The 11,431-nt window shown below is 38.8% G+C and overlaps 2 long non-coding RNA genes across 2 annotated transcripts; one reads left to right on the forward strand and one right to left on the reverse strand.

Annotated features, from left to right (window-relative positions):
• The first annotated feature begins 1,284 nt into the window (after positions 1–1,284).
• LOC116311813 lies at positions 1,285–4,985 on the forward strand. The gene is made up of 8 exons (XR_005613052.1): positions 1,285–1,456; positions 1,651–1,741; positions 2,497–2,687; positions 2,786–3,259; positions 3,953–4,114; positions 4,367–4,489; positions 4,595–4,696; positions 4,839–4,985. It is a non-coding gene; the product is annotated as an uncharacterized LOC116311813 (long non-coding RNA).
• Positions 4,986–8,884: 3,899 nt separating this feature from the next.
• Positions 8,885–10,343, reverse strand: LOC120440186. Its single transcript, XR_005613053.1, has 3 exons — positions 10,306–10,343; positions 9,421–9,578; positions 8,885–8,926 (listed from the first exon to the last, which is right to left on the reverse strand). It is a non-coding gene; the product is annotated as an uncharacterized LOC120440186 (long non-coding RNA).
• Positions 10,344–11,431: the final 1,088 nt, after the last annotated feature.

The raw sequence follows: 11,431 nt of genomic DNA on the forward strand, positions 1-11,431 counted from the left end.
GGTGGTCAGATAAGACATGGAGAGGTTCCTCATGAAGAAAAGAACCCTAAGATCATTCCTTGTAAGCACCATATTGCACAACACGTTCTCACTCCCAACTCGTCAAATGTGTGATGCATGGTCAGGCTCCCTCTGCTTCACTTATCGACGCGCAGGGTACCCCCCTCGCGTCGAGAATTGACGTGCAGGGTCCTCCTATTGAATACTATAGCGCTCCCTAAACGTTGTTTATTGACGACAAGAGATTGCCGCGGAAGAGCTTGTTGTCCGTATATTTATATACTGTATTTCCGAAATCACATTGTAGTGGCGTGTACTGAACACAATATATTATATAATGTAAACAACTACCTGAGAAACATCAGATACAGCAGATAAATTAATTATAGGCCATTACTTTTGTATCGTTTATTGCATTTATGGAGGGAGAGGTGTATGCTGGGTAATGGCACAGCTAGCGACCGGGTGACCCGCTTCGGATGTTCAGTCGATCAGGCGTTATTAGCAGAAATCAGTCCCATAGATGTGGGATCTCCACCTGCTAGATTGTTCAGAAGGTTGTTATCATCCATCCAGATGGAGGATCACTAACAGGAGCGTGGGAAGACTCCAGAATCCACTCTGGCTGGAATCCGGTGGATACAGCAGTGTTTACAGGTAAGGCCATTTAAACGGACAGCATTTATAGAATGACTATTAAAAGTCAGCGAGTGTCAATAATGTTAATGTGGTTATGTTAGTAATACAGCGAGTGCTAATATAACAGCTTTAAGATGCATTTGTAGATATTATTACGTGTTTTACCGTCTTTATGGTGCTAGCTTAAAGTTACGGTATAAACGTTAGCTTATATTGTAGTAAAGCTGTTACTGTTTAAACGATGTTGGGACAGAAATATTAGCTTCTGTGATGACTGATGAAGTTACTAGTTAATAAAGTTTCCAGTAAAGTGATTAATCGCAGCCACAGGTTGACAGTAAATATCTCGATTAGCTTCAATGCATCTGTTATAAATATGTGCAAGTTTCAGTGCTTCGTTTAAACTGTATGATACTTATACTGACCCAGGGTCAGTGTAAAATACAATCCTAGCTGTGTGAACAAAGCCTGGCTCCTTTAATCCTGCATGACAAACCTCAGGATGCAGGTTATTATTACTCTTTCCTGCTGGCACACCTGTCACACCTGAGAGTCAGCTAGAAACTTACAGTGACGTGGACATCATGCAAAGACTGCCAGACTCTGTAATACTGTAAATGATCAGTGACTCAGGTTAACACTAAACTTTAAACAGTCCCTCTGTGTCTCTGTGTGTGCTGAACATCTAGAATCAGATTGAGTCAGGCTGCATCAACTGAATGTGTTATATGTAATTATCAGTATTTTTTAATTCAGGTGTGGGGAAAATACGTAAGATTACAGTGAAGAGATGTACCAGATTAATCCCTGGCCAAAGGTATCGTACTTAAATCAGACTACTGATCCAGCCACATCAGCCTTTTGTGAGGTCTGTTTAAAGTAGACTTAAAATGAACTGCAGGTTCCTGAGAGGTGGACTGTGAGCACAGAAACACGTTCATACATACAGCTGCAGCAAGCTTACATTAATTTTAAATCGATTTGTTACTCTGATGTCTGTCTCTGTGTTAGTCCTCTGACAGACTGGTACCTGTCCAGGTGTGCTCTACCTATGACTACTGGGACAGGCTCTAATAGAAAGTTTCTATTATTCTCATTTAAGGTATTTAAGTGCTTATGCATATGCTTAGTTGTGACACTCTTATAGACTGTTCAGTGAAAGTTTCTAAAACTAGATGAACTTACTTCAGCATCAGCAGTTTGAGAAAACAACTCCCTTTACAGGTGCTGATAAAGCCAAGGGCACAAAACAGCATAACCATTGATCCGTTAGGTTTCATAGCGAGGCGTGTGAAGTGTGGTATGATCAGTTTGTAACTTCCTCCCTCTTTCTTGGAATGCAAAGAGGAGTGGGAGCACCACTTCTGTGGCAGAGCTGACATGACTGTGAACTTAGATGTTTGATGTGTGTTGGCTCTCCTGCGTGCAGTAATAAATAGCTTGATCACAGCAGATTTTATTTACAAAATTCCACAACCCCCCCGACACACACACACACACACACCCTCCCACTGTGAACCTGAATTGAATATTCAGAAGAAAATGAATGGATAGACTGACATTTGTTTAAATACTTCTAGAAATCTGAGCTGTTGGTGTGTCCTTGGATTGTGTGGTAATAATATTAGAGCTAGCAATCTTTCCTACTGAATCTCTACTATGAGTCATGTTACCTGAGATTAATTCTATGTTTACCTGACAGCCTGGAGAAATGTGCTTAACTGCTTACATTTAAGGAGCCTGGTCATATTTAATTGTAATATGAACCAATGATTTTCTGATTGCTGATTCCAAGAGAGTCTTTGTGGAAATCCTGTTTGGCTTTTTGTCATTTTAATTCTCTTTTCCGTTTGCCAGAACAGTTCTCCACAGTCACTGTCCACATGGGTCAGTGGGACCAAGAAGCACTCTGCTAATGTGTGGACTCTGACCAGCAACATCCAGCAAGACCCAGGCAGTGTTTTCTATCTCCCTGCTGGAGTTTTTTGTTTGTGACAGGAGAGTCAGATTTTTGTTGAGGCTGGAGGAACAGCCTCACACTTGCAGAGGTAAGTCAGTTTGTAGAGATCCCTCCCACCCTGGCTTTTATGTGGCAGATTTCATATCTGAAACAGTAATATTTCAGTGACTGCTGCTTATATCACAGGTTAATACATGCTACTGATCCCTGATGGGAGAATCTTCACCTCTGCCAACAAAGAAGCCTGGTGGATGTTTGTTTGCAGTCTGATGATGGGACCTCATGCTCTGCATCTTCAAAGTTTGTCTCTTGCTTATTATTGATACACAGTAATGTGAAGTATGCTTATATCTAGTATAACTGGACCAACCTGGTGCTCTTCATTTATGGAGGCTGTTGAGTCTGAATGTTGGATATTGTGTGTCTCGTGTTCTCTGGGCTTTGTTGTCCTCAGTCTTTTTGCAGGATCAGAAAACAAAACCAGGAGGCACGTAAATGTTTCTTCTCCAATTGGATGATGATAAGACTGTGACATGGGATGCCACCTTTAGTCTTGTGATGAAGCAAAGCTCAGGAAGAAGTGTGATTAAATGGTACTCACATGTGTGCTGCTGAGAAGGATGTACAGGGGCACCTGCAGCCAAATCCAAGCCTCCTCAGGTTAGCTGTAGTTGCAGAATGCTTTAGGACTGAGACAGCTGAGGCATCAAATGTTTGATTAAATGGATGAAAAGAGAAGTTTCTTCCCTATAATTATCATTTTTAAAATCTGTAGCAACTTCAGGTCTGTCAGCGTGCTGAGGTCACAGAAACAAGAAAAGCAGCTTGACACTTTAGAGTGTTGTTTACAGTTTTCTGTCATCATGATCTCCCCTGAAGTTTATCAAGCATTAAGTCCACAATACTGTAATGATGATTCTGACTTTGGTCATGGTGCATATAATATTTTAATAATATACAATTATTTTTGTAATTCATATTTTTATGTTAATCAAAAATTTACTTTGTGAAATTTGTATTTGAGAATGAAGAATCTGACAATATATTTTGGTTCAATATTTAATTCATTCAGATGCAATTGTTAAATGAAAGAAAAAGAAAAATATATTCTAATTTAGCAAACTAATTTATCAAATATATATGTATATTACTTTTAATACATTAATTTCACACCTGTATTGACAATACTATATTGTATTCATACAGAATCAGTTTGGTATCATTGTCTGTCTGTTCACTGATTGCTGAAACTAAGAGCTACTTTGATCTATTTAGATCTAAAGTATCCAAAGTTGAGCTCTAATGTTTCTTCACCCTTGTGTGTGTGATATCTGATTTCCTACATGCTGGCAGAGCAGAGCGGCCATTTGTGCTCACAGATGGTGACGGTGTGGAGAGACGGTGGTGTTTCCTCAGAAGAACTAGCAGAGTCACAAAGGGCACGAGTCCTTCTCACCACCTTGACCTGCTGACTGATGCTCGTCTGCACTGCACAGAGGAAATCAACTGACCGAGGTTTGTCCAGTGCAGTGTTATGAAATGTATATTTGTTTTATGCTTACAGATATGTTTTTCTTGACAGAGGCTCTGCAGAGGTTAGACAAAGCAGAGAAAATATGTGCTTTACATTTTACTGTGATTTACTGGGATATTTGTTGCCTGACGTTTAGCAGGAATGGAGAAATGGAATCAAAGGGAGATGTTTTTGATGTTTTTGTAATGATGTAAGTAAACCTTCAATATTATTTATTTGCTTGGTTATATTAGGAGTGTTTCTGAGTGAGGGAGAGAGGAGTCATCATCCAGGTAAAGTGACGTGGATCAGTGGATACTTGTCTCCCCTTTAAAGAAGATACTCTTAGAAAGAGACGATCCGAGTCATCATAAAATGTTAGTGCTTTCAAATACACAAACATTTTTAAAGGACAAAGACGAACATCCAACTTTGACTGTAACACAAAATAAATCTTTGCATGTGTGTTTTCAAACTCTCAGATGGGAAGCATATCAATTTTGGACTGTCTAACCTGCCGGAGCAGCACTGAATGACCACCACACATGAGCATGTTCCTGCAACATTCAGCAGCTTTGCTTTTGGTAAGTAGAGTTACCCAACTACAGTAACTCTAAACACATGCCATCCATTTCTAACGGCCTGGTTACTTCCTGTCAGTTATTTTAGAAACCATGTGGTCACCTGACCTAACACTGTTTCTTCTTCTTCCCCTTAATGTTGAAGTGTCAAACCAGCTGGAGAGGAAACTACACCAGTGTACTGGGATGTTTCAGCAACACGTGCCAGATGCTGTTCCTTCATGGTGACATCACCAGAGACAGCCCTGCCCACCTCAGGACCTCACCATTGATCATGATGATTATAATAATGACAGCGAAGCGGAACTAAGACTGTAAAATCCATGACCAGAATGTTTAGATGCTTTCTAATTATTAATGAATACTGAGAGCCTCTTTCTGTGTTTTGTCTGTTTTGTTTTTTTTACCTCATTTGTTACTAACAAAGTTCAACAAACTCACACAGTTTACATTCTGTATGTTTCCATCTTTACCAGCCACACTCTTAACTGCAATTAAGAAAACAAACCGTAGAAATCGTTGCTTTTCTCTTTTGTAATTGATGATAATTCAGTGAATATACTGCGCTGCTTCCTTTTGTTTTCGTCTCACATCGCTTTAAGTTTTCAGTGTCCAGTTATTTTTTACTGTTGTTTGAATTCTCTGAATGTTTGACCCTGTAGACTGTTTAATGGACTGCTTGTATTCCTGTTTGTAACCGCCGCCTGTTTTTGACTAAAGATTTGGATTTCTGACTTTAACACAGCCTGCGTGTCCTCCCTTTGTGTCCTCTTCCTCTGTGAATGTGTTGCATGTGTCACAGATTCATTTATTAACAGCTTCCCACAGTGAGTTGCATCAGCATTCATTCACAGCACATTGCAGAAGGATTCAGATCAATACAGTGATCTTATAGTCAGAATTATCCTGACAGAGTGCCACTGTAAATTATCTTTCATCAGGTACATTTTAAAGTTCAGTATTTCAAAGCAGGAGTTATGAAGAATCATACTGGCATTAGGACTGTACCAATATGTACTAACAAAGTCAAAGTTTTTTAATTATGCTAGAATATTGGAAGACAATCAACTTTTAGTGTTTTCTGCATATTAATTATACTGAAATAGAGATGATGACCATAACTGTACAGAAGCACTAAACAACTGACAATCTAACAAACATTATTGGCCTGATCCGTCATGCACAGTGAGTCTGATCCTGTGCTGTGAGAGTATGACAAGCATGTTTCTGGTCAGTTTGGAAGAAATAACATCACAATGTTGATCTTTTTTAAATATTCCTTCTCTTTTACAACATAAACTGTGATCAAAGCTACTTATGTTCACAGCATGTAATAATAGTGACAGTCCAGGGCATTGTGGTCTGTTGAGCTAGGGTTAGGGTTAGCAATTCAGACATATGTAATCAATATTACTCTTGCTGGAACAAACGCCTAGGAATTTGTATTATAATTCATGAAATATTCAAATTCAGTATCAGTCATTTTATATTATAACCACATATCCACCCAGGCTCATGGTGGGGCAGGGCTCTGTCCTGGGATGCTTGAGTGAAAGGTAATGTACACCCTGACCAGGTATCCAGTCTGTCACAGTTGTTTTCAATATTTGGTTCTAAAATATGAGTGAAAACAAAAATCCAACTAGGATTCTTGCGTATGATGGATGAAGTCTGTCTTTGACTGTATTGTCCAGCTGATCCATCAAACCCCAGCAGGTGAACCTTATTCATGACATAACACAGTAACAATGTAAAAATTAAACAGCAACAGTCTAAATCTAAAGTGCATTCTAAACTCCTCTTCAATAAATTATATGGATGTGCAGAGAGTCATTCAGGACTGTAAAACGTGAACTACAGAACCCAGAGTCTTCACCATTAAATCTCTGGTTGCTTCATTTTTCTATCCTATATCAGATACTTTAAAGGTTTTAGTAAAGTTGCATTCTCATGGTGAGGCAAAGTGTTTTATGTGTGTGTGCGTGCGTGTCATGAACGGCTATAAAAGCCCTTTAATTAAAGAACAAAACGGGGTTTGAGTTCGAGTTACGGCAGACTGTCGCTACTTCTAAATGGAACGCAGCCTTCCTACGGCGGACAGCTAATAACAGGAATCGGACGCGCGGTCCACCCTAGTCCACAGCAACCACCATAGCAACCGCCTAGCATGTCTTTAAAAACATATTCTGTCTTCATAACTATCAAAAACGTGAAATGATTTGCAAAGCGTGAAAGTGTTGCAGAGAGCTATGGCGGTATCTTTGGAAGCTGTTTACATAGCTAATAATATACGATGTAACCATGGAGACAGTCAGTCACGTGAGCCAGCGGTGCATGTTTACTACAGTGAATAAGGTGATTGCGTGCACAGCGTCCACACGCTGCAGAGGGTAAAGACATTACTTCAATATTGTTTTATATTTATATATATTTGCCTTCTGTTGACCATCACCTCAGGTTCACCATTACAGTTTCAGCATACAAATGCACACTGTTAAATATGAACACGTTCAAAAAACTCATGTCTCAGAAATAAGCACAGCTGTTCATGTTTGTCATTATAGTTTTATTTGTAAGAAAATTGTGAACTTCATATTGTGTATCAAATCAAAGAACATTTGACAAGTCTGAGTCATTCCTTTGCCCTATGAGAGCTGGAATAAATATATATCCTGACAGTTACAGTTGAAACAGCAGAGACAGGTAGAAATGGGCTCAGATTAATCTTTGCTTAGTCAGATACCTCCTGTGTTCAGTCCATCATATTAAAAACAAACAATAGCACGATCCGTGTGATTTTGCATCCATTTCCAAATCGTAGTCAAGCAGCCCAGTCTCATACATAGGTAACAGAAATGTCTCTAATGTAGACGTGTACAGTGTAGTGTAAGCATTAAAAGATCATAAAGGAAACACTAACATTTATGTGAAACTAATTGTAATAAAAATGAACAGGTGCTTTATAGATTTAAAAGAAAGAATCTGAAAACAACACTTTTTGGTCTAAGTGGTCAAAGTAGAAAACAGAACTGATGTTCAAGAACAAAACGTAGCTGCACTAATATTACACATCTCCATTGTTGTGGTGAACAATGTTGCTTTTAAAACCACATGCAGTGTGTGACCATGACTGTCCACTGAGACCATGAACGCCACTTCGCTGAAGCATTCTTCTCCTTCTTCTTCTTCTTGCCATCAGAATGGAAGCAGACAGAGCACGAGCTGCTTTGATCTACAGAAAGGAAAAAGCAGAACATCTGAGCTGAAACCATTAAGACAGAAACAATCGTTCAATGCAGTGTCTCACATACAAGCTAAATATAGTTAAAACACAGTGTCAGGGAACTCCAGTGTGGGAACTAGCGGCTTTAGGTTTGTAGTCATTTAACTTTCATCCATCCATCCATTTAATTCAGGAGGAAGAAATGTCAGGTTGGTGCAGGCTGGCATTTGCTCCCATGCTGTCTTTAACTAAATGACTTGGTTCATTTTATGGCTGGGCTGTATGTGGGGTTATATCATGTTATTTGGGCAGGAGTACCTGTCCCCTGTTAGGCTTAGAAAGTTTCTCCAAGGGTTTCTCCATAAGCAGAGCTTCTAACTGTTATAGCTTTTAGCACATCTGTAGCTGTGCAGGCTGACAGGTTTTTGATGGCTCTTTTTTACCCCACACTGGTTGTGAGTGTGTAAATAGCCCCACTAGTTCTTTTGGGTTGCAGTTTACTTGGGAGGAAGGGGTGGGTCTGCCAGGACTAGATGAATAACAATTATCTGGGATACATAAATTTCATAATGCATGCAGACATCTCTATCAATTAAACCTGGTCTGAGTGCTGCCATTTTTACATTCAGTTATTTCTCTTAGAAATGTTGGATCTAAATAATGAATGTGTTACAGTTAAACTGAACTGGTCAGTGTAAATGGCTCATTGGGACAAAGAAACCTTTAAATTAAATACCATCACCTGATATCGAGTGTCAAACAATATCAAAGCTGTAAAAGCTGTTTACAGTCAGAATGTATAAAAACTATGATTGTAAATAAATTCAAACTAGTGAGCTTTTCTCTTTGTGCTGAATATCAACACTGTGACTTCTTAGACAGTAGGCTTTACTTCAGCACAGTTGTAGAAGCCGTCACTCCAAATGTCTTTTGATAACAAGAAAAAAATACCTTTTCAGTATACGGCCTGAAGTTCTTCTCCAAACATCTTCTGCCATCGGCTTTGTCTGCTGGTTTGAAGACAATAAACCACAAAAAGATGATTTAGTCACTTTGTCTGCATCATGCAGCTCGAATGTGTCGTGTAACGATGTTGAATAGCCGTCGTTATCCCTCTGCTGTGTCTGTAGGATTGTACTGTACAGCATCTCATTGATATGTGAGGAATGCTCACATATCAAGCGCTTTGGGTGCCTTGAACAGCCCTATATAAATCCAATCCATTAATGCTAATGTAACACGATGACAGACGTCTGGTCTTACATCATTAAAATATAAAGGGCAGGAGATATTTAGATATTTTTATATTTATATTATATTTTATAGCTGACAGATATTACTAAATAGATAGAATTTACTAAATAGCTGGATGAACATGAAAAATATGTCCATAATCACAAATGACCATGAGAGCCAGTAGAATTAATTCAACTGGACACTCAAAAGACGATCCTTAAATGCTCTTTAAGTGGCAGAACAAACAAACAAACAGTTAATCGCTTACTTGAGATGAAATCTGCTCAGCTACTTTGAAAACAGCTTCTAACTGGTTCCTCCTTTAACAGGATGACTTCTCAGGGTTAAGGCCATCATGCAGTCCAGCAACCTTTATGGTTCTGCTTTGATTCACCAGGAACTATTAGGGAAACCTTTCAGCGCCTCCTGTGAAAGACACAGGCATAAACACACAAACATTTATTAACATGTTCCACAGTCTTCCAGTTTGATTTTCTCATCCTGTGGACAACAACGTACAGAGATGCAGGTATATTGTTAACTTTTGTAAGGTTTCTTTACTGAACACATTCAGCTGCAGCTCCACTGTGATCCTGAACTGGATAAGCACTTAAGAAAGTGTGTCAATAAATGGACAAACATCAACTTACTATATTTATCCAAACAGACTGGACCAATAATGCTTCACTGAGTTAGAGACTTTAACAGTCTCTTCTATGTAAGAATGTCTCGTGCTGATGGACCTGCAAACTTGACAACAAAGGTTTTTCAGACTACATGTAGCTGTCCTCTATGTCAGCTAACACATTTACATTCATGTCACACTTATTTCTGCTTTCCCATTTTTATCATTATTACTTACATTTTGATTAGATACCTTGAGTTTGTAAATGATCAGATTACATAATTGGATTACAATTCAATACAATTCATGTATCCAATTCAAGGTCGGGAGGATGAAGCCTATCCCAGCTGATACAGGACAAAGACAGGCTGCCAGTTATCGCAGGGCTAAGACAATACGTGTAACAGAAAATCCACTTAAATGTTTGATATTTCTAATAATAATCATAATTATGACTATTAATTAAAATATTATTTAAAGGTTTCTTTATAAATACATTTCGATTTTTTTTATAACCCCTATTCTGACCTCTGACCTCAGTGACCAGGCTGTGTCCTCACTGCAGCTCCCTCTTCACACTGACAAATGAAACTTCTGTGGAAGAAAAATCTGGAATTTTTTTATTTCCAATCCACTTAAACTATTAAGGATTAAGCAACAGTGCTCATCTTTGCTCTTCTGAAATCTGTGTTAAACAACAACAAACATAAATTAGTAACAAAAATACAGCTGAGTAGAAGCTTTACACACCACCAGCAGCCATAATGCTAAATTTTAATCTTCAAATGTTTCTGAGCCGTCTTCAACTTGCTTTTAACACAGAAAAGTACCACAGTCAATGCAGCCTGACTCAATCCTAGATGTTCAGCACACACAGAGACACAGAGGGACTGTTTAAAGTTTAGTGTTAACCTGAGTCACTGATCATTTACAGTATTACAGAGTCTGGCAGTCTTTGCATGATGTCCATGTCACTGTAAGTTTCTAGCTGACTCTCAGGTGTGACAGGTGTGCCAGCAGGAAAGAGTAATAATAACCTGCATCCTGAGGTTTGTCATGCAGGATTAAAGGAGCCAGGCTTTGTTCACACAGCTAGGATTGTATTTTACACTGACCCTGGGTCAGTATAAGTATCATACAGTTTAAACGAAGCACTGAAACTTGCACATATTTATTACAGATGCATTGAAGCTAATCGAGATATTTACTGTCAACCTGTGGCTGCGATTAATCACTTTACTGGAAACTTTATTAACTAGTAACTTCATCAGTCATGACAGAAGCTAATATTTCTGTCCCAACATCGTTTAAACAGTAACAGCTTTACTACAATATAAGCTAACGTTTATACTGTAACTTTAAGCTAGCACCATAAAGACGGTAAAACACGTAATAATATCTACAAATGCATCTTAAAGCTGTTATATTAGCACTCGCTGTATTACTAACATAACCACATTAACATTATTGACACTCGCTGACTTTTAATAGTCATTCTATAAATGCCGTCCGTTTAAATGGCCTTACCTGTAAACACTGCTGTATCCACGGATTCCAGCCAGAGTGGATTCTGGAGTCTTCCACGCTCCTGTTAGTGATCCTCCATCTGGATGGATGATAACAACCTTCTGAACAATCTAGCAGGTGGAGATGG

This window comes from Oreochromis aureus, linkage group 5, assembly GCF_013358895.1.
Source record: "Oreochromis aureus strain Israel breed Guangdong linkage group 5, ZZ_aureus, whole genome shotgun sequence".
NCBI lineage: Eukaryota > Metazoa > Chordata > Actinopteri > Cichliformes > Cichlidae > Oreochromis > Oreochromis aureus.